The sequence below is a fragment of the Dromaius novaehollandiae genome, chromosome 1 (assembly GCF_036370855.1).
Source record: "Dromaius novaehollandiae isolate bDroNov1 chromosome 1, bDroNov1.hap1, whole genome shotgun sequence".
NCBI classification, from domain to species: domain Eukaryota; kingdom Metazoa; phylum Chordata; class Aves; order Casuariiformes; family Dromaiidae; genus Dromaius; species Dromaius novaehollandiae.
In genome coordinates, this window is record NC_088098.1 from 142,581,063 (window position 1) to 142,605,741 (window position 24,679).

The 24,679-nt window shown below is 35.4% G+C and overlaps 1 long non-coding RNA gene across 3 annotated transcripts in view; it reads left to right on the forward strand.

Moving 5' to 3' along the window:
* Positions 1 to 1,970: 1,970 nt before the first annotated feature.
* LOC135324496 (uncharacterized) overlaps positions 1,971 to 24,679 on the forward strand; it is a 30,730-nt gene continuing 8,021 nt past the window's right edge. For 2 of the 3 annotated variants that reach the window (XR_010385869.1, XR_010385870.1), the window contains exons 1-2: positions 1,971 to 2,449; positions 12,996 to 13,099. This is a non-coding gene — a long non-coding RNA (uncharacterized LOC135324496). Of the gene's footprint in view, positions 2,450 to 12,995; positions 13,100 to 19,065; positions 20,033 to 24,679 lie in introns of those variants that run through there. The other variant, XR_010385868.1, reaches the window with a different exon arrangement.

The window sequence follows — 24,679 nt, forward strand, 5'->3', positions numbered from 1 at the left end:
AAACCAGGTAGGGCATCTCAAAAGGCACTAGATTATTATCTCTGGGCAACTGGAATGATCACACATATCTGCAGGAATTTTCTTGAATAAATTATGTTTTGAAAAGTGTGTCCAACATTTTCCAGAAAAAAAAATCGTGTTATTTAGAACGAAATTGAACTATTCAGATATTTCTTTTCAATAGAAGACAGTGCAGTCAATTTGTCAAAAGGCTGAGGGCAAACAATTAAACGTCCTGAAGATCGGACCAGTCTGATCCTGAAAAAATTATGCCAAACTATTAAGCAATGATACATCAATGACTGAAAGGACTTACTTTGATACTAAGACATCTTACTGCATAAAAAATAAGTCTGTTTTGTTGTATCTCTGATAATAGAAAATTTAACTTTCAACAAGAACTTAAAATATTCATAAAACATAATAATAATGAGCTTTTTTCTAATTGATGTTGAAGAACTGGTTATTCCAATGAAGAATATTCTATTACTATCAGAAAAAGTCAGCTGCCAACTGGAGGCCCCCTTTTAGAAAGTCCTTTGCCTTGCTTATCAGTGCAAACTGTAAATGGCATTACAAAGTTAGTGGCTATGATACCGTATGGAAAAATATCCCCTGTTGTTGCAAGGCTGTGATGCTGACTGTGACCGATCCATTTTGCCCTCACTTTGAGTCACAGCATCCCCTCAGAGCGTCAATTACCAGAAAGCTCCTACCTAGGGATAATGGTGTTTACAAGAAATGAACCAGAAGAAGCAGTAAAAACCAGCAGTGCTGAGGAGCTCCAGCTATTTCATTGCAACACTTGAAATGCTTATGTGCATTACTTTTACACAGTGAATAAGAAATGCATTATTAATATTTTGCTGTCTTTTTCTTGATGCAGGACTAATAGCAAAAAAAGCTAGTATTATGTAAAGAAGATAAAGAGAATGTGAATGTTTGGTATATACTCTCAAAGATACAGAAATTTTTCAGATTTAAACAAGCCGTAACCTGCAGGACTGTAGGCAAACTGAAATGAACAAATAAAACAAATCTCTTAAGGTTTCACATTGAAAGTATATTTTATTTGTCATATTGGGCATGCTCCTTCAATGTTACTTGCTTTTAAAGAGATGCAATGATGTCTCAAAGTTAAAGATCTTTCCTTTATTTTTTGTTTTTTTGCAAAAAGCAACTAAATTTCACAAGAACTAATGTCTTTCTCATGCAAGAGTGAAATAATTAATATCACATCGTGACCTGTATATAATGTGAAATGCACTACAAACCAATTTTCAACATATTTCAGTTTTCTACTGGACTACTTCAGAGAACAGGACTAGTTTAGAAGATACCTCAGAGTCCCTCACAGACTCCTTTTTCTGTCTTAACTATGTTTTTTCTCTGTGCCCTATCGAATGGCAAATCAATATGAATTTATGTCCTGAATCAAAGAATTAGAAATAATTTTGATTTAAAAATATACATCAATATACTCATATACCAGTTTACAGTCAATTACTTCTATCAACATGGCAAGTACATGTCTGTGGCGGACAGATGAATGAACTTTTGCCTTAAACATTTCTTGGTACATAAGGTGCAAGCAAACCATAACCCCGAACAAGCCATCTGTCCCCAGCGGATACAGGACTGAGCTGCTGCGACCCCCGAAATGGTCTCCCTGCGACCACCCGGGACACACCGAGCCTGCGCTGAACCAGACCACGATCAGGCAGAGACTTTGGGACCTGGACTGTAAATTATTGCCTGTTTTAGCACAAATTCTATAAAACTTGCTTAGCATGAGTAGCTACATTTGCTGAAGCCTTAGGCCGCACTCCCTAGTTCAGTGAGAAAGGGCCCCAGAGCTGGTGCAGGCAGGAATGATAAGGGAGTTATCAGCAGTTTGCATTCCTGTGCACTGCTGAAACAGTGTTAATGGCTGGAGTTACCACCTCTTTGTCAGGACCTTGAGAGATGATGGCAGGACCCGAGGAATGAAGACACGTCTGTCTGCAGAAACTGCAACAGTAAAGATAAGGGAGAAAAGAAACAGCCTGCCTAGGAACAACAATGAGACCCAATAAGGAGCAGGAGACCCCAGACTCAAAAATTACTATTGGTCTGAACTACCACGTGAGGGGTGGGAAACTTAATTTGAAAAATCTGTAATTGCCCAGGGATTTCTTTGTTTGGGGTCCCTCTTCGGAGGCACCCAACTCGAGCTGTAACCACTGCACGCATGCCATTACAATTTATTTATTTAATTTGCCTTGATTTGGCTCCGAACTTTTCAGCGGGAACCTAGGGTCGGACCCTGCTGGAGTTGTAATTACTGCACGCGCATCACCAAAACTTACACCCAGGGTGAAGAGGACCCACCTACCACCAGACGGGAGCCCCCCGCCACCGCCGAGACTCCCAAAGGAAAAGGACCAACGGAACACCGCTGGATCCACGGGTGGTGATATCTTTTTTTTTCTCTCTCTCTCTCCCTTTTCCTCTCTTTTTCCCTCTCTTTTGTTGAATGTTGGTAAGATCTGTTTGAAACGTGTGGCATGGGACTTGTCTAGCTAGTTGTAGTATTCGCCACTGAATTATCCTATTTGACCACATGCCTTATCTTTGTGTTAATAAATCTTAAAACCGGTTGGCTGGTGTCGTTTCACCTGAATTCAGTCCAAGGGCATCACGAACTTGGCCCTTGGTCCCAAGGGGAGGGAGGTCATCCTGAATGACTCCTTTCGGGCTGCAACAATGTCCTTCTAATCATCTTGTTTAAAAGAGGGCTGGTTCAATGCAGATGCATGCATGACCTGAATGAACCCAGCACAGCCTGAAAGCTGGAACTTTTTCAGAATATTTCAGCTTAACCATCCAAAGCTTAAGTCACTTAATATTCACATTTATAAATTGTTATCTTCACAGAAAAGCAGAATAATTTAACAACAATAATTTCCTTCTTCCTTCTTTTGACTTCAGCAGTAATTTAGAAAATAATATGCAGGAAAATTAAATTCAAACAATATCTTGGATTCAGTCAATATCCCAGAGCAAAATATTTTAACATGGTCTAATTTCACCAAAAAAGTTTACACAGTACTGCCAGACACATACCTTTTTTTTTATTTTGATTCAACAATATACAGGTCGATACACATTTGCTATCTTATAAGCATGGACTGTAATGGAGAAAGTAACCAATAGTCGCTGTAGAGCTCTATACACCTCGTGAGACACTCCTATCAATTAAAGTTTCTCTTCGAATTATAACTGCTCCCTAAATGAGACTGACCCAGGCTTGCAGAGAAAAGTTGCAATTCTACTCCAGAAAATCTTTTCTCTTGTGCTCATTTTGATATAACTGATCACCAAGTTAATAACCAGAAATATAGAATTAGCTTATGTAACTCTAAATTAATCTGATAAATATTTTTTTTAGTGTGTGTTAACATTAACTTACCCACATGAAGTTAACATCAACGAGACTCACGGACATATATTCATTTGTTAGTTTGGATGTCTCTATTAAATTACAAAATATATTATGATATCTAAGAGCAGTATGACTTTCAAGTTTCCAACATTTTATCTGAACTGCATTTAAGCACTTCATTATCATAACTCCCTTTTACAAAACTTCAATGCAAACATTAGATGAAATTGTACTGCTGAAATATCTTGTACTTTAAGCCTAGTTTCACAGCTTGTAAATGCTATTAGCTGTTTTTATTTTCTTTCTTCAGCAGGTTAAGGCCTAGTTCTCAGGAAATTCTGTTCTTCATTTTCAGATATCTATAGATGTTTTATATGCAGTTAGTAATACTGAAGAAGCACACACAAAATCTGCCAAAATAAGTCATTTCAACAACATGAACACATATTATATGACAAATTGCAATTTCATTTTTATTGCCCTGAAGAGCTTTACTTCCGTGGAACTTCGTAGCAAATGGCAGGGAAAAGAAGCAGCATTTAGGGAGCCTGTGAAGAGAGTTCATGCCAACTGGAAAGGCTCACTGAGTGACAAAATAGGAACTAAAAAACCCCAAAAAAAAGAACGAATAAAAATTTAAAAATTCACAGCAGTTAAGGCAGGAAGAAGAAGTCAGATGATAGTGCAGGAAAAATATAAAAAATATTGTCCATACCTTCCCACAGAAAAAAGTTCACTAGTTACAAGTTGGCTGTAGCCATGATGCAGATTCAAATGATGATTTGGTACAACTGAGAGAAGAGAATTACTTTTCAGAATGGTGCCCTGCACATCCTCCAACATGACGGGTCGACAACAAACTGTGAGGTTTTTGCTTCAATACTTTCAATATATGAACATATTAATTTAGGCATTTGTTTACAATCATAATATAATAGCATCAAAATATATGCCTGTGAATCTTCACTCAGTCCTGAAAAGAAAATTGAAATATTAGTATTTAAATTTAATTATTATCAAGCAGTTTACTTTTTGTTATTATGCATATGGTTACTATGATGTTCAATAGTTATTCTTAAGAATGGATTATCGTTTTAAGTGACCAGCAAGATGTCAGACATTAAAGTAGATATTTTCCTTACATTTAAATTGAAGTAAATAGTTGTGTATTGACAGAGTATAAAGACTGTATCATAACAGTTATCAACCAAATGTTACTCTCAGACTGAACTCTGATGACCTTTTGGTCCGTATTGCTAGTCCACGAACCAATAAATGAAACAGAGAATGATCAGAGATACCTTTTTCAAAGTTGGGCCTGTTAAGATAATATTCTGCAACCACTCCATTATCTATTCTCAACATTTCAAATGAGAAGATGTTGATTTTAAAACAATATTTTGTGTTTTTCTATAAAATAACAAGTCACACATGTATATCAGTCTTTACCAGTTAATACTCTGTGTATACTTCAGTTAATTATATATTTAATTAAAATTGTAAGAATGGCAAAAAAGATCAAAAAATGAGAATTCTCATTGGTCTTTGGAGCCATAAATTATTATGTAATGCTAATGTGCATGCTCTGATTTCCAGAACCTTTGCTACACTTCCAATTTGTTGTGTCAGATCTACTAATAAATCTTTCTTGGACATAGGATATAGAGACTTCTAAATAATGAAAATAAAGATCTCTTTAATTTTATGTTGTATTAGAAATGAATGTTGGCAAAAGCTTATAAGCTTTTCTTTTTTTTTTTTTTTTTATTGTAGTCATCAGATTGGTGTTTATAAATCACCGATCAACTGTATTGCAACAGAGTTAGAAAACAGTGGAAGTATCTGGGAAAAAAAAAAAAAAAAAACCTCTCATGTAATCACCTCCAGCGTTGTTCCTCATGTAGTAGTTGGCTTAGGTGAATTCCAAGTTTACAAAAGTAGGATATGTCTGGAATATCACTAGGAAAGAGTAGAGTTTGTTTAGGAGGGACAGTTGGTAAGGGATAGAAAATCTTCTCTTGTAAATAAGATGCAGAGAGTAGAAAGAAACAGAGCTGTTAATTTTTTTTTTTTTTTTTTTTTTTTTGTATTGTGATTAAAGGGAGGGAGGCAAAAAACAAACCAAAATGAAAAAAAAAAAAAAACCCACAAAAATGCTTGATTGTCTCAGAAGACTCTGGATTTGCAAGACCACAAAATGAAAAATTACATGAAGCAATTTATGAACCACAGACATTTCCTAATATAAAAAATATTTCAGCAGGATACAAAGTTGCCATTTATCTCACATAACTTGAAAATTGAAACAGTGTAGCTGTTACTGAGTTAGTTATTTTAGACTCAGTTTCCTATGAAAAGTATGCACCGCTACAACATTTTTTTATTTGATCCTTTTTAGACCTCTACTTTAGGATAAGATGCATCACACCTTAGAAACACCTGTCTTACCTCATTGACTATAAGGGTAGATGGCTAGCTCAGAGGTAGGCAAGTTTATTTAGTTGGCTTCTGTAACTGTAAATCCCATCCCTAGTTTTAAAGGTTTTGTTTGGCAATTATTTGTTAAAGTAGTGTAGTAATAAACAGAAGGAGATTCCACATTTGAGCCTGAAGTTCAAAAGATCTGACTGACAAGGTGGAAAGAAGTGTGAGTAAGAATGGTCATGAGACAACAGAGCGGGAAGGGAAGAGAGAGGAAGAATGAGACAGAGGAGGAGAGAAGGGAAAGGGAAGACAGAGGGAAAAGGAGGGAGCATAATAAAAAGAGTAGATATTTTAAGAAGGTTGTCTAATCTTAGTTATCGGAAATGTAAGAAAATGTAGGCAAAAGTCCATCAAGCAGCTCAATGGTGTCACAAAACCTACCTTTCACAAAGAGTAGATGACCCTTTGAGTTTCCTTCTAGTCCTATTTGCTTGTTTATAAGATTTATGACTTTGCAACGAAACACTGCAGCCTACACTGTAGCATTCACATGGAACTCCTGATTTCCAGATTATGAGGCTTCATGGATTGATGTCACTCTAGCATCAGTCACTGTAGGTGGTAGCATGGAAGTTTTCTGCGGATTATGTCCTGGGAGTAGAAGACAAACTTGATCATTCCACAAAACCTAGCATTTTATTTCATTTATAATGATTTTGCATAAAGCTTTTCAGACTTAAAATTCCCTGATTTTCCTCACTTCTGTATCATTTCATTAGCTATAGACAGATCTGTTTAAAGGAGGCACACAATGTGATGAGGTAGCAGTCAAAAATACTATATCTGAAAGCTGATTGTTCAGTTACAGTTAGGAGAAGGGTATAATTCCCAAATCCATTCTCTGAAACAAAGGTTTCCATGGCAAGGCATTACTGTTCACAGCATTGTTTTCTGTGTTTGAAAAAAAAAAGGTGTTATTACACTTCTGTATGGTTGGTTCTGAGAAATATATTTCTCAGAAGACAGAAACTGATAGATTTTTAATCGCTTTTGTAGTTTACAATTAGCAAAGCTTTCCCAAGAGATCCAAAACTTTACTAGTTAATGGCACAGCCTGTACTTCCTCTGAGCTGAATATGTTCTGTTTTTTATAGTTACCAATTAAAGAAATCAATTACAGCTCCAAACTGTGTCAACAGAGAATGACCTAATTTGATCCTGGTTAATCAGTTAGGTAAACAAATTCTGCTTACAGAACAAATTGAATTTGGGTTTAAGAATATGCAACATACAATATAAACTCCAGACTGTGCTTTAGTTATAAAAAATTAATCAAGTGCACTATTTAGAATGATTTTATTGCAATGTAAGGGGGTTTCCTCAAAATAAAGCATGCTTGGAGAAACACACAATTAAATATGGTAACCACTATCTTATTTTCTGCTGAGAAAATTATATTATAATGAGCTGTTTTGTAAGAGACAGTAAAGCACAATTAAAGCTCCTTCTTTGTTTTACTTGAAGATATGTCAGGATATAGACTTGAAATTAGTATTTCAAAAGCTGAGTTCTTAGCGTTTAGAAGTGCACAGGTACCTCTCTCTGCCTAATGTCTCAGCTATTTGGCAATTTATCAGTTTTTGTATTTTAAGAATTTTGTGTTGTGATTGACCTAGTTATATATTGACCTAGTTATATATTGAAATTCTTAGCAGTTGGAGACTTGCACAAAGACCATAAGGTTGAAGTAATATCTAGAAGTAAAAGATCCACATACTTTGGCTTCTTTTGGATAGCAAAAGTTAGGTATCATCTCACACAGTACTTTTTTTTTTTTTTTTTAATCATCATTGAGTATCAATTCCAGACAGCTATAGAATTATAGAGTATGAACAGAAGAATGAAGCCCATCTCTGAAATCAAGATAAAGATTGTTTATTGTGGAAGGGAGGGGGATGTGTGCTCCAAAAAGGAAACAGGAGGGGGAAGAAAAAAAAAAAAAGGAAGACAGCGGATAAAAAAGAAAATAAATATAAAACACTCTTTGTGAGAGCTCAAGGAAGCTGGACCTTTCTGAAGGTAAAGTTATGATAAAGTATATGAGAAATACCTACCTGTTGACTGAGGGTCCTCCTTGAGGAGGAGACTCAGCTGGAGAGGAAGCTGAAGAATAGCTGGTGAGAACAGCCATCTTATTACAGTGGAATCTGACTAAGTTTGGGAGGAACCTATTTTTCTGCTTTGCCGATAGGGTGACTTAAGTTACCTCAGTTAACCATCTAAGGTGCTTGGACAGCAGTAGTGTCAGTTTCATTTTAGTGGAAAGCATCTTCTGTTAAAAGACTGAAAGAAAAATGTTAACATTTATCAGTAAGCAGTCATTAATATTATCTAATATCTTTTTTTCATTAATCACATCATGTATCTTACATCTGCATTCCTCACAGAATTTTGCTGCAAGAGAAATAGAAGTAAAACTATCAATAATTTTCTCAAAAAATTAAAGGGTTCAATTTATGATTTTTTGATTTGATGAGCAGTAAATATTTGTCAATCAAAATTATTGGACAAGTAAATAAGAAGATATTCTATATCTCCATGAACAAACTCTTATTTAGCTGCTACAGTTCCAAGGCGAGGAAGAATAATTTTGTTAAATATTACTGCACATATTTTAATTTTATAATAATTTATTCAGACTGTAGATAACGAACTAAATATTATGTTTTTCCACAACATGGAACAAATGTATTACGGAGCAATGAACAGCAAGATTAAAATCTCAGTGCATGTTTTCAAAGTCTTTTTCAGTCTGAAAATTTATGCTTTATTGATGAATCTGCAAATAGCCAAGGCACACTGCCTTTGCATGACATGGGCATTGCTTATCATTCTGTGTCTTATAGCATAGTTTCTATATATATTTTTTTGATTCTAGATATTCAGCCTTTACTCATATGTATTTTGAACTTCAATGTTGTCATAGTAAATTTCTCTTTCCTCAACCCTTATTTTGAGAATCCTTGTGACTTTTCAATAGGATAAAGGATTTGATGTGAGATATCCACACACACACACACACACACACACACAAAAAAAAAAAAAAAAAAAAAAAAAAAAGATTTCTCAGTTTTTCTTCCAGGACCTGAGCAAAAAACAATTGCTGTTAATGGATAACTCCTATCAACATTAAAGACTGACTCTGGTGACAAGTGGGATCTTAGTTTCATGACTTGACAGAAGTACTCTGTGAACCATTTAATAACGTTTCATCATCCTGCTCACTCAGTCAGGGTAGAGAGGTATTGATCATATCCTCTGTGCAGTGGCAAAACTATCTGTCTGAAGTGACTCTGGAGGTTGAGAAGCCGAGTCTTCTGAACCAGGAATTTCATGTATTCTAGGACCAGCACCATTTCTTTCTGAAGACAACAGGAATGTTTCCATTTACATCAAGGACTTTGCAATGAACTTTCCTATTCTTTAGCCTTCTGCAGTTGCACTGACTCTTATAAACTACTTTGTATTGCCATCAGTGAGAAAAATATGAACTTATTTGTCACAGCTATAAGAGATGGTAAACAAAGGCAAGTTATCAAAGAATCGATCTGGTTGTGTTTTCTTCTATTCTATTCAGAAGAACACAGTGAAATATTTTGACCTGAAAATCTGGTGCATATATATGTGTACTAGTATGGTAATTTATGCCCTGGTGATCATTGACCAGTCTGAATACAACAGAACTTGGTATGCTGAAAACCTTCCTATCTGTCTAGAGTTTACCAGGATGCTGTAGGAAGAACAGTGCAATAAGGTGACCTCTAGTAAGGGATTAGTCTAGTCTCCAAGCCCAAACTAGATGCTGAGGTAAATAACATTGGGAAAGAGTTAAATAGAGTGAATGAGCCCGACAGTCTGCGCAAGTTGGGCAAAGAACAAGACAGCTGGAATTTCAGCTGAAACACAATAGCTGTTTTAAGTGCCACGGAATAGTTTCATGACACGGTTCTGTGACAATGGATGGGAATAACGTTTTATGCTACTCCATTTTCCAACCCTCCTATCCTTATCCTCTCTCAGATCATCATAACTGCATAATTCAGAAGTCTTTGAACCATTGTTGCCAGGCTGGTCAGAAGCATACAAGGGACAGAAATACCTTCTAATGTGCTTGGATTCCTAAATTATATGGGTAAAAAAATCTAATCAAGAAATTGCCCTTATGGCATAGAAAGCCTCCTGAAACAACATGAAATATTAATATTATTATCACTGATCATATTTGCTTAGGTCTAAGAGCTGTAATCACCTATGTGGTTGTTAAGAGAGAATTAAGTTTTTTATGTACCCTTTTACATCACATTATATGTAACATTGTTTTTGTTAATAAAAACAGTGAAAGTGAGGTGATTTCACAAATATGGCACCTAAGTCCAGCAGTCAAGGTTGTGTCTACCAAAGAAGTAAATCATGTACACACTTAGCACTGAATTTAGGTGTCTTATTGAATAAAGACAAAAATAATAGGAGGTTAAACATACTTTTCTATTTTTAATTTTCCATTTTGAAAACTGAACCACTTAAAAGGCATAATCAGGCTGTTTGCCTAAATATTTCCTATGAAACATAAATAATTACTTTCTAGTGAAAATTAATTAAATAAAAACTCAAAACCTCTTTAAAAACCTTAATTAAAATTGAATTCAGAAAACAGTGCTAGATAACACTCCCTTTTTTACCACTACTTGTCTCCAGTTTCATTCTGCTTTCATATGAAGGAATATAGAGGATTTGGCATATTTTCTTATTAAACCAGAGCTCAAGCTTCCACTGTTTATTAGCATACCTCTCTTTCTTTCTCTAATATACAAACAATACTCTCGCTATTTGTTCTTATTTTAAACATGGAAAAAATACCGATATAAGAGCTACTTCTATATTCATCTCTATATAAAAATGTATACTATTTTTTTTATTAAGGAAAAGGTATGCCATTGTGATATAACTAACTTGAAAGTAACCATTATTCTACTGAATATTTTAAAATTTGGATAAAGAAATTGTAAAATACACCAGCAAAAAAATGGTGATTTGTGAAAGTATTAAAAGTAATCAATACTATTCCGCTTTCAGTTTCATGTAAGTAGCAAAATATACATAACAGTGTCTTGAACTTGACCTGTGGTACTGTAATCAGAATAATTTAGACATGTTCAGTCTGGGCATAATCAAAATATATATTTGAAAACATATATTAAACAAGAAATTATGGCAGTGATTTTTTTCCCCTAGATTCTCCATTTGACAGCAATCAAAAATAGATGACAGAATTTACTGTCACAGTAACGACACAAATATTCTTAAGCGGTGTCTTTATAAGTGAATGTTTATACCAGTAAATTAAACTGAATATACCCCTTGTTGCTGACACAAACTGGTGCAGAAGAGCCTTCATTTATGTAAGTAAAACAGGCTCTACAGAAGCTCCATGCCATCTGCCTCCTGGGAATGGCCCCTGGGAGCTCTACCTCTGGCATCATGCTAAGGAATCATCTGAGAAGGAGCAAGCTGCTTTGGACAAGGAGCAAGCTGTGGCCATTCTGAGACAATTGTACTCCAGCTTGAGAATAATTTGGGCCAGTCTGTGACAGTAAACAGAGCTTTGGCATTGCAGTCAGCATAGACAGAACTTAAATTGGTGGATGAATTGTGCCTATAAGGAAACTTTCAAGAGAGCCCAGATTCCCAATTAGGCTTGATAGGATAAATTCTACAAATTTCATTAAATGATGTCTATCCATGTCTTTTCCATTTTTATAGAATTCTCATCACTGATAGTTGAAAAAAAATTGTTACAAAATACCAAGTTGGATTTATCTAAGTTGTTGTGTTGACTACAGGATCATAATATATGATTTGGGAGGATCTCTATAGCAACAATGATATTTACATTTATAAGTTTAACTTAGTGGGACAACGTGCCTGTGTTGCCATGCTTGTAGGCTATTTTCACTGCTGTAGCTGCCTCACATTGTCACACTTGGGTTACTGAAACCGAGTAAAAGAATGAGAGAAATGACTCTGCAGAACATCACATAACCTACACAGAGTGATGAGTTTTGTTATATTCCCCTGTACATTATTGCGCAGACCTCCTGAAACATTCATTTTACCACTACTGATCAAATTAATTCAGATCTAAAGGATCCCACAAATTAAACACGAGATTTCAGTATTTGGATGGAAGTCATAATAAAGACAAAATATACAGCAAAGCTAAACCCTGAATTGCAGTGTTTTACAGTTATTTTTTGCAAGAGGACAGTAAGAATTCATGGTAAGAATTATAGTCATCCTGATTTTATTTGGCTCAGTTTCCCATAACTATCTCTAGTCAGCAAACCTCAGTTTTCAGATAAGGTGGTTAAGAGTAACAATTTTAAAGTATTAAATATTTTGTACTGATTTCTGGCAGCTAGAAGGAAGGTTGAACTGAGTTTCTGTGCCAACGTGTGATTGAATTGTGTAACAGAGACCAGATGATTTATCGACTGGTATTTTCCTGTGAGACATGGGTCATGTAAATGTGTGTCTCAACTGCATATTGTAGGGTAAGAATTTATGTAGTGCAAACTTTTTCTACAGCCTTAAGCCTTAGAACTAAACATTACATTTTCAATGATAAAAACTCTTTTATATTTAGAAGGATTGCAACATAATTTGCATATATTACATGAAGTATGTAATTGACTTTCTTACTGTCTGCACAAGCAGGGAAGTATGCAGTTTCACAAAAAATAGATTATATCTGTATACTCTCACAAACAAAGATAAAGGCAGGGTAAAAATGACTATTGTGGAATACCAAAATTAAGAGGTTAACTATTGCTATGGTCAAAATCCTTTCATGGGCAAAAAGGGGATTACAACTTTTATGTGAAAATAAGATGTTAGTCCAATTTTAAGTTTTAAAAGGGTATCCAAAATTATTATTAGTTCAGTTACAGTGATACAAACACTTGATGTCCAAAATAACCAATTAATTTAAAATGAATCTCATTAAAAATAAGTACTACAGGTAAAAGGTGTTATTCAGGAAAAAAAAAAAAGTCTAATATCCTCTTAATATCTACCTTTTTTTCTCTAGTATGATTCTCACTCTACCACTTCTCAAGGTGAACAGTTTTGATCTGAAGCGGTTATGATGAACAGCGTCCAGAGGTCTCTGCCAAGAAGAGTATGATGTTCATGGTAGGGGTTTCTTTCTCTTCTTTGCTAGGATAAGCTTTCTTCCTCCTCAGTTTTGGAGTCTGCCTCCGGTTTTCTTTTTCTCTCTCTTTTTTTTTTTTTTTTTTTTTCTGTTTAACACAGCCTTCTTTTTTCATACTTGTTCCCAGCTTAAGTTTGAAAATTGCACACCAGCAATTGCGCACCCGCAATTGCACACCCAGCCTCATTGGTGCAGAGAGCTATTATTTGTTTATGCAGTGGCTACTAGGTTTATCAGACTTACTATCACATATGATATTCACAGAACTTAAACTAAAACAGATTGGGCAATAGTCCCTCTATTAGTGCCAGTAATACACCACTAGACAAGTAGCTTACAACAAACGTTAGAACAAGATAAAAACAGTCAGGCCAAGGCAAATCCCTCACAAATCTGGAGATCCTGCATTGCCAGGTCAAAACAAAACTCATAACCTTCAGCCCACTAATAATGGCAAAAATCATATTTATTGGCCTGCTCTAGCAGATTCAGTAAGTGGAATGCAATAACATAATACTTAGGGAATGAATGAGCTTGGTGGTGTCTTGCTTACTATGCTCATTGCTTCAGGTTGCTATTGAAGAGTGATGGATACTTAGTATTGAACAAACAGCCTCCAAAAGGCTGTTAGATGGACCTTGAGGGATTTTTTTATGAAAATATATTGCTATCACATTTAAAAAAAAATGTTTTGATGTCATTCAGAAAGTTTACAACTGCCATGTTCATAAAATATTATTTTATACATAAGGAAAAAAATGCTATGTTTTCCTCCTCTGTAACATATCAGGTAACATTTTTGGCTTGAAATTCTTACTATGCATAACAAAATAAAATAGAATGATAAGCAAAAACATTTTTTAAAAAATAAATACCTACATAGAAACCAAAGCACATCTTCACTGTTGCAAAGCAGAAAAGCTTGGAGGGGGAGGCAAAGTGGTGGCACAAGTGTTTTGTGACATTCTGTGTTAATTAAGCTAGTGATCTAAATTATAGAAAAGTTCTTTCAATAGTAATAAATAGGAAGTCAGAAGACATGCTTATCACAAGCAAAGTAGTGTTAGAAATAGCATTAACTACATGGGAAAAATTTGAGTCCTTCTGCCTCAAATATTTACAAGGTTTTCATGTATTGGGTTTCCCTAGATGCAAAATGGGAAGAAAACAACAGATTTAACAGGAAGTCTTGGTTTTCAGAGAAATTAAAAGAGTTTTTCCCCTTTTAATGTACTGGAATTATAGTAATATAAAAGGGAAAAAAAGACAGACCTGTGAAAGAGCTTTACTGAAAGTAACATGATGGTGATATTTCAAAAAAAATGCACCTATTTCGTGTCACCACAGATTTCTGAGACAATCGAGTGCTGACATAGGTAACTCAAAACATGAACTTTCAGGTTGTTAAGATGCCACTTGTGAATCTGAGACCAATACATTAGTAATTTATTTCTCAGCCTTTCCCTCATTTTTCTCACCAGCATGACCAACTGCATAATAGGTGTGCAAATGTTAAATATTCATAGACTAGAATATTTATTTTATATTAACTAAAGAACTGTCTGAAACTGTATGATGTTAGGACTTACGAAGATCAAAAGGTTGAATAAATTTAACAGGGCTTTGATTATGTCCTTTTCAAGACACAAGAAAATCAAACTAATCTACAGCTCTGTCTAAACCAAACAAGATGTGCTTTAAAACTCTTATTTCTATCACCTAATTGCATAAAGTATTGGAAAGAAATTGGGGTACAAGAACAAGAAGGGAGCCATAGTATGTTCCAGTAGCTCCTTTAGTTTGCATGATCACCGGGTCAATATTTTGTGGTACACCAGAACCATAGTTACAGTTTATAAAGCTATATCACATTACTGACGAGTTAGAGTTATCCTTCATTTCTACTGTTCTATATCTCCGCTAGTAAAAACTATAGGTTTTAAATAATGGGATATTTCAGGCAATATTATATTTTTGGATTTCTTTGGACTACTGTGTATAGAAGCTGTTTTAATCTTCTTATTTAATTATATTAGATATAGCAGTCTACAGTTATATTGAGGTATATTAGATATTAAATATGTGTAACATATTCATAATGACTTCTGATATGCAATGTGCTTGTCTGTGTTTGCCATATATTAAAAAAAAAATCTTTGCTTTAAAGTTGAAGCTGTGAAATATAAATAGATGAAGGACACAAATTAAGCTGAGAATAATACAGCCAAACTCTACTTCAAATTTTAAAATAATTAGAAAAAAAGACATATAAAAGCATTTGAGCAGAGCACATTGAACAAAAATGTCTGCAAAGTAAAGGAGAATATAAAAGTATCTATTGCCAAAATAGTTTCCAGAAACAAAAGCATTTTCTAACTTAGCATATTTTGGAAAGTCTCAGTTCATGGTTATTTAGAACAGAAAAGAAGGTGCATGTAGAATACAGAACTGCTCCCAAATGAAGTTTAGGTTCTACATAAATATCATAAATATATGGGTAATTGGCCTTTTCTTGGGTTGTCTCAGAATGAATATCATGTCAGTACAGTCTTTTCTCTCCTCTTTTCTTATTTCCCCTTACATTAAGGGTAGGTAGAGAGGCTGAAATTAGCATAAACCTTCTCAAGCCTTACAGAATTTATGGAGTAATTAAGTTTTACATGGTGTTACCTTTCTGGGAAGAAGGTCTCCTGGATAAGATAGAGGGCCCAGAGAAATGAGGGGCTTGAACCGCTTGCAGGCTACATACAAATTTAGAGTGTTTGCTTAAATTAATTTTAAACATCCACTGGTTTACCACTGATCGGAGCAGTGGTTTTCTGGAATGGAGACTGTAGGGTACTGGAGTATTCAGGTTTTTTGAAAATCTCAGTAACTTATCCCTTTCAATATCATACCATTCTGATCGTAAAGATCATATTTTTAATGACATACACACTGTATGTATTTTTAATGACATACACACTGTAGACAAGTTGAATGAAGAGGGCATTTTCTCAAAGTATTCATCTTACAATGATTCAGATTATTCTTCATGATCTAGAACTCTTCTTATTTATAGGCACATTGATAACCTGTATACTATTAGTATTAGTTTAAAGTATTAGTGAAAATATTAGTTTAAAGCTTTATTCTTCCTGACAAAGACTCAGACTTACGATATGTACAGTGTCCACGCGGTACTGCCTAAATGTATCTTTCTGATATTAGTTTAAGCTCTATGGGTGTCTGGCTTGGCCTTCATAACTCAGCCTCCACAAATGGGCCTCTGGCAGACTCTGTGTTACATCTGTATATACTCTGTGTTACAGATGTATATATCCTTGGCCGTGTCAGCGCAGGCCAAATAGCAATATAGGCCTCTTTTTAAGCATCTGCATCCACCTCTTGGAGTTCATGCCCACACAAGCATGGGCTGTTAATTTTTGTGCCATTTCTATGACTTACTGTCCATCCCCTTTTGCCTCCAGCTACTTCTTCAGATGAGCAAGGGTCATTGTAAGTCTTCTCTCTTTTCTGCCAGATGTCTTGGATACTCTAAGCATCTCAGATAACACTAGACACTTAAATGTGAGCAAATTATTTGAGTCCCAGCATTATAAATTCTTGGGTCTTAGTTCAGTTGCATAACATAATCATCCAGGGGCGATCTGAGATACTCCACACAAGACCATTACCTTTCCTTATGTCAGCTGGAGGCCAGGGAGGATACCTTAGGGGATCTAATTGCATATAAAATGGCATTAGACATGTATGTTTAGGTAAATATATTGTATCCTAAGTGATTAAATGTATCTGAACCATCGTTACAATCAATGGATATCTAATCCATATAGTTAAAGAGAACGAGAGATCTGTTTCAGCTTACCTTATAAGAATAGGGACTTATATTTAGTTTGCAGAATAGCTCCCCAAAGTCTATTCACTGTATTTGCTTCATTGATTACGGGCGTGTAAGTTTAGATGACTGATCAAAAGTCTAAACTCACCTAAAGTCAGGTAAGATGACATATCCTAGGTGTATGTATATCCTGTATTCCACCTAATTTTATTCTTAATTTGCTGATAAAGTTGGGCAGTGTTGGGCAGTCTACAGTCCTGTTTTAAACAACTTATAACCAATGATCAAAGAATACTGTATCACGTCTCCCTGTTAACTTACTATTGCTTAAATAATGAATTATTAGAAATAATAACAGAAGAAAAGAAGTTTTTGGAAATTTCAGGAATATGATGAAAGTGTGAAACAGAAGAGCAAGTAAAATATGATATCATGCATATCAGTATTTTCTAGACATTTTCAGATACTTCAGTAATGGTCTAATTCTGAAAACCATGATCAAGCTTATATGTTCATTTGTGGTTATTGTGAGTAAAATCTGAGAAGACAGATGACATTAATTTTAGAATACTAACCTTTATATCTCACCAGTGTACACATGTAAGGTTTCATATTTTTTTAATTTTTTCAACAAGTTTTTAAGGACAAAAAATACCTTTTAGATTATTCTATAGTAGAAAACAGTAAGGCACAATTGCCTTGAGAAGCACTGCATCACAAATGAGAGTAAGAATTGCTTAAAAGCAGCCTGTTAAACTCTGAGCAATTAGATTTCCCTTTAGATCTCTTGTCCCCAGACTGAGCAGACCCAGCTCCCAGCATCTCCTCATGCATCACATACGCCAGCCCCCTATGCTTGTGGCCCTCCACTGGACTCACTCCACTAGGTCAATGTCCTTTTTGTACTGAGGAGCTCAGAACTGAACTTATAAGTGCAAAGTGGAGAGGAACAGTCCCTGCCCAGGGCCAGCTAGCAGTACTCTGGCTGATATAACTCCAGCTGTTGTTGGCCTTCTTTCCTGCAAGGACACTGCTGATTTGCATTTGACTTGTCCGCCAGAAACCCAAGTCCTTTTCTGCAAAGCTCCTTTCCAGGCAGTCAGCCCCCAGGCTGTAGCATTGCATGGGGTTATTCTATCCCAGGTGCAGGACTTTGTATTTGGCTGTGCTGAACTTCATGAGGTTCCTGTCAGCCCATTTCTTCAGCTTGTCAAGGTCCCTCTGAATAGCGGTCCTGACAGCTGGCATATTGCTCAATCCCTCTATTTTTTTGTCATCCACACACTTGCTGAGAGTGTATTCTCTTTATCATACAGCTTTTTAAAAAAAGATATTAAACAATATTAAACCAGTATTGACCCCTGAAGAACACCACTAGTAATCTGCAGCCAGCTTGACTTTGTAACACTGAGCATCATCCTTTGAGCTCTGTAATCTGGCCAATTTTACATCCTCCATACAGTCCCCTTTTCCAAATCGTATATCACTGATTTGGTTTTAATGATACTATTAGAGACTATTTCATTGTGTTTGAGTACTGTTAAAAAATACCATTAAATTCAGTAGGACTATCTGTATAATGAGGTACTGCTCATCATGAGCAAAAAAATACAGATTTGAACCTCCAGTTGTGTTCGAGCAATGCAGAATTATACAGACAAACAAGCATAAGTAGCATGACTCAGAGGAAGAGGACCAAAAGTTACATTTGCATCTTCCTGACTGTGCACTATAGCAGCCTTGATTGCAATTTAGATGACTGAAGTTATGACAGGCTCCTCTTACTCCAACCTGAAGTTGCTGCAAATCATAATACCAACATCAGCATTCTTCCAGCACTGAGGCTGAGCTATGTAAATTAACATTATATACCTCATTTGCACTGCTTCTCTGCTAGGACCATGGCAGGAAGTAAAAATATTCCCTGCTTTCTTTATTCATTTGTAAGGCCTGAATAATACTGTCATCTGAATACCTTTGTACCACTTGAATAATACAAACCATGCACCGACCATTACAGGAGTCCCTCAAGGAAAGCATGATATATACATTACCATGTTTGTTTGTTTGCTTGTTTTTGCCGAATCTGTCTTGTCATTCTAACAGGGATAGAGCTGGAAATGGATCCCCTGACACCTGAATAGCGTCAGATTGCAATAAATAAAGCAGCAGTCCCAGCATCCACTGTGGATAAGCCTACTACTCAAGCAATCTCCTTGCAACATGTTTTTGAATCCTCATCCCTGACCTATACTGAGAACTCTTTTGCTATGGTGAAGGATGCAGAAATTTTTCATGTTCAAAAAGAATAAATGAGCCCTAAATGCAGCCTTTTCTCCTTTTGATGAATATGTAGGTCCCTTTTATGCTGATGGCAATTACTTGCATATATCAAGAAGAGACTATCCGTATATTTAGGAAAATTATTTTAGCTTGGCTCTGTGAATAAGAATTGTAAATTGCAGCAGAAAAGAACTAGAAAATTCTATCTAAGAACAGAGTAGCATGGAATTACCAACAATTTTATACATAAATCTATAGTCAAATTGGTTTCTGCTTCAGTATTTTTTCCCCTTCCACTTCTCCTTCCCCTTCCCGTTCGTTTCCTTCTTCCTCATCTCCTTCTGCTTCTCCTTCCCCTTCCTCTTCCCCTCTCCCTCTCCCTCCCCTCTCCCTCTCCCTCTCTCTCTCCCTCTCCCTCTCCCTTAGCTTTTTTTCACTGTATGCCAAACAAAAGAAACCATTGCCACAGTTCATTAGATATTGATGTGGCTGGTATTTTCAGAGCTTATATTTCTCTTGTGACTATGGCCAGAGAGAAAAAAAGTATTGTGTAAAGAACTGTTTCTGTCATCATAAGTTGCCACTAACATGTTTTATTTTGTAATGACTTTGCTGCTAATAAAGAAGATGTGCAAAAAAGCTTGGAGGACTGTAGGTTAGAGATACAGAATTAATTTACTTACAGTATTGATGTATACATATTTTCAAAGGTGAATTTATGCATGCAAGTATGCAACTGTTCAGACCTTTTTTAAAACATGCTCCTGATTTATTTAATAAACTTAATTAATGCACTTTATCAAAGTTATATACTTGTAGGCTTTTTAAATGTTCATTATGTTCATGTTATTAAGGAAACTGCAAAACAAATATTATGGCACTAGGAAATTTATTTCCTTTGCACACAGCTGGCATCGTATAAGCAGTAGAATATGTCTAGAAGAGCTCTTAGCTTTCCATTTTATTAATACTACTGGATAACTATACTTATGACATGAGTCTGCAGTCACCAGCCTGTTTGTCCAATTCTATTTTTCAGAATGTTTACAAGGTAGGAGGAGCTAAAGGAATCATCAAATTATGAGAATTAACATTTGTATTACTATAACAATGTTCTTCTCTAGCTCAGGAATTTAGTATGGAGCTTGAGAAAAACTTGAAAATACATAACTTGTCTTGACAAGATAGATGATTTTCTTTTCCACGCCATAACCTTCAGGTAACAGTATTCATATGGGAGGTGGGAACTGTGAGTTAAAATTGCTTCAGTGGCAAGAAATAATTAAATGTGGATGTGTGCTGTAACTACTTCTTTTGTTATACAAAAGAAAGGGTAACTGGAGGAGGAACTACTCTTCAAGGAAGGAAGGAAAGGGAAAGGAAGGAAAGGAGGGAGGGAGAGACGGGAAGGAGAGAGGGATGAATGGAGAAGGGAGGGGGGAAGGAAGAAGGAAGGGAGAGAGGGAGGAAGGAAATCAATCATGGCCTTCTCAATTCCTTTAACCAGAGGTATGAGAGTTGTAGACTGTGGATCCCCGAGTGAAAAGCGATACCTCACTGATACCTCACTGATTCTCATTATTACTGTCTATGCTAAGGCTTTACTACATTTCACCGACCACATTAGCAACAGTATTAAGGCAATGGACCTTAAGTTTAGAATGACTCATTCATTTCTCAAATATCCAACAATGAACCAAAAAGAATCACTTCATTTAAATATTATTATGGTTGAGAGTTCTTGCATTAATTTCTAAATCTAGCTTTTGAATCTGAAGTGTGTTCACATCACAAACATAGTTACCTAAATTAATGATCCAGCTCAGAAAATTTGTTGTTCTAAGCTTCTTCTGTAACCTGTGAAGAAAGAGATTGGTCTTCTGAACTGATCTCTGACAGAGACTAATTTAAACTATTGCTATGTTTGGAGTCTAAACTGCATACTGAAAATACTGCCATCTGTTTCTCTTCATGGTACAAATGGTACACACTTACATAACTTGACTTCAGTATGAAACACATAGGCGTAGAATGTTGCTCAGATCCCATTAACAGCTCCTGGATTGGTAGGTTGTCCCAGGATCCAGCCACCAGAGTGGAAAACACTTTCACAAAATTTGAGAGGTCAGCTTTATCTAGTGAGAATGTTTTATGGACAGCTATAAAATGACTGTGAAAAATGGTTGAATGTTCAGCTGGTATAAACTGGCATAGTTCTTTTGCTCTCAGTGGAGTTCATTCAACTGAGCATGTGGTTGTAAGTGGGTAATAAGAACACTGAAACATAACGTGGCAATTCTGTGAGTCTGGTATGATAAAAGCAAAATAAGCATCAGTGACAAGTCTTCATGTAGAGGAGTAAGAACATTCTCTTTCCTTACATTTTATAAGAAACACGTTTCTCTAAAATCAGTTTTTGATCTGCATTTCTGCATACCTAACATGAGAAACAACTGATTTTTTTTTTTTTTTTGGGGGGGGGGGCTATAATGGAACCTAAGAGGTTCTTCGAAGCAAAATGGAATCACATAATGCCACAAATAACTAAAATTAGAAGAAACAGTGCTCCAGTTGCTCCAAAATTCACATCCAATTAAGATAGCCCCTAATTTATTTTATTACAAACACTCACTTACTTGCCCTTGCAAAAAAGCCTATTTATTTTGTTGTAACAAAGAACAAATCCTTGCAAAACTCCTCTCTGAAACTGAAGAAGATTTGCTTCAGAATACAATATTGTGATAGAGATATTCGGTCTGGCTGAAGCAATCAATCATTTCTATGTGGTGCAGTGTAGCACCAGGTATGTTTTTTATGATTCAGTCCCAGTAAGAGTACACCTTTTAGAATGATTAATCAGCCTAAACAGAATACCGCTTGGATTTAACTATCCTGCTGCCTACTGCAGAGCTGAATCAGTCAGGGCCAGTTTAGGAAGTCTGCACTTCCCTCTGTTGCACAGTGTGGGCATGACCTGTGACTCTCTGCTATGGTGACATAATAATCTTTACAAGCCACCATCTAATTACCTTTCACACACACCATTTATTTGTTCACAGTGGAGGGCACTGCACTGTAAGAATTGGTCAGGAACACTGCAGTGGCATAGTTTTTCACTAAGAAATACTTACTTTTTGAAAACTGAAAATTAATTCTTTTGGAAGTGATCTCCTTTAGTGATTTTTATTCAATTAAGCCATTAAAAAGAAACTTCAAAATTCCAAAAATATAATTCTGGAAATTGCTGAATGAAAGTTTTCTTTTTCCTGCCTAGGTCTAGTATATATCTGTTGCTTCCCCATTTCTCCAGATCACCATCTGAGATAAGATTCAGATGTTTTTGATGTTATTTGTTCTCCCTCTTAAAGCCTTATCTGGACAAGCAACATAAGTAGATAGGCAGACATTTGTGTTTTTTTTGTTTGGATGGTTTGGTTTGGTTTTCGTTGTTTTTGCATTGCTTAATGTCAGAGATTAATATGTTTTTAAATGTATTATTTCAGTATATTATTCTAGGCCTAACACAAAAAAGGGATTTTTCTTAGCGGAAATCAGAATAGAACAAATATGGGAAGTAGTCAGGAAAGTAGATCTTGTCAGGAAAGTCCTGACTGAGTGGTCTGTCCCATGCTGTATTATCTTGGGGTTCCTAGAATCAAAAAGTATGTAAGGATTTAATTGCTAATCATTTATTCTGCTCTTATCTTTGGATATTCTGATTAAACAGCCTACCGCGCTTAAGGATTCAAGTAGTCATTCTTTCTTACTGAGATCGGAAAAGAGCCAGTGCCTACACGGTACACAGCAACCCCTTATATATATGCAACTGAATAGAGACTTAACTCTTCATTATCTATAACAGGATTCTAGATAACTAGTTTACACGTAGGTACCAACTTTCTCTCATTTCATTGTTTAGATTTCGATCCAAATTTCTAGAAATAAATTGACTTCCAGAAAGTTAGAATATATGAATCCCACCCTTGCCATCTTCTAACTCCATCTTCATACAATTTTTACTGTCTGGAATTCCTTTTCAGGCCCTTCAGTTAGTAAGGGATTCAAATTTAGGTAAGTTTCTGTAGATAGAATCAATTATTAATATGGGCCATATTAAATACTAAATGCAAGCAATATAGTTTAACTGTTTTCATTATTTTGATTACTGACTTCATTTTAGTCTGCCCTTAACAATGATATTTCAATCTAGAACTAACATGCTTTCAACTGTAAAGTACAGCTTTTGCAATAAGGCCTGTAAAATCTAGCACATCATCTAGCACAAATGAAGATAATTTGTTTTAATAAAGTTGTATATGAATGACTCTCCCTTACCCTTAAAGTCAATATGGAAAAGAGCAGGGCCAAGGACCATAGAATATAAAAATCCAATTTCACCATAGGACCACACAGGAATTCTGAAGTTTTAGGACTAGGGGAAAATACCAGTGGTTGTTATCAAAATACCAGTGGCTGTTATCAAAATTCTCTGAAAGCTTTTACTAATTCTGTTACAGAGACATACAGAGCTGTAATTTTCTATTTAAATGACTGAGAATATAGATACATTAAAATATTAAAAAGTCACCTACATACACTGGTTCAATTTAAATGGAATAATTTTATTACTAGCATCACTAACATTTTAGTTTGTTCTGTGTTCTCATATACTGAGTTCTTTTCTGATGAAACAAATGAGATGATACAATGTAAAATGACATCAAAATAAACACTGAGTTGAATGTAATACTTCTAGGAAATGGCATAAATAATTATTCATCAGAGTTTTGAGAAACTTAATTTTCTCTGGCTCCCCTCCACTTCCAACAGCTACAGCAACTGGTGGTCACACCTCTGTAAGCCTAAACACACCACCAGTGTTCTTCAGTGTTCAGATGACACTGCTTTATAGAGTGTAGCAAGTTCCAAGATAACTTATGGAACTACAGAACGACTGATATAAACCATTACTAATAAGTCTTTAAGTTCACAGGATAAATGCCAATTTCTTTTTTTTTTTGCCTCTTTTTAAAAGCAAAAAACCCAAAAATCCTTCACATCTTTTCTGGGCATCTGTTTCCATTTCCTCTTGTTTGTAAAACAACAGGGTTTTTTTTGGAGGGGAGGTTATTTTATGCCTGTGATTTTGTAGGGTGATCGTGAACTTTATTATATATCTATTTATTCACCTGTGTTTGCATTTTTTTTTTAATTTTGGCATATTTCTATTATTAATTTTTTACACATTCCGTATGTATGTGATGTATATATACAGTATTAGTAGTACAAAGAAGACTTCAAAAGAAGCCTTTTTCAAACTTTCTTATACATGTGATGACAAATACCAACATGATAAACTGTCTGACATCCAGGACCAAGGTAGAATATCTGCTTTTGGACACAAATAGCTTTCTATACATTTAATGCTATTAATTAT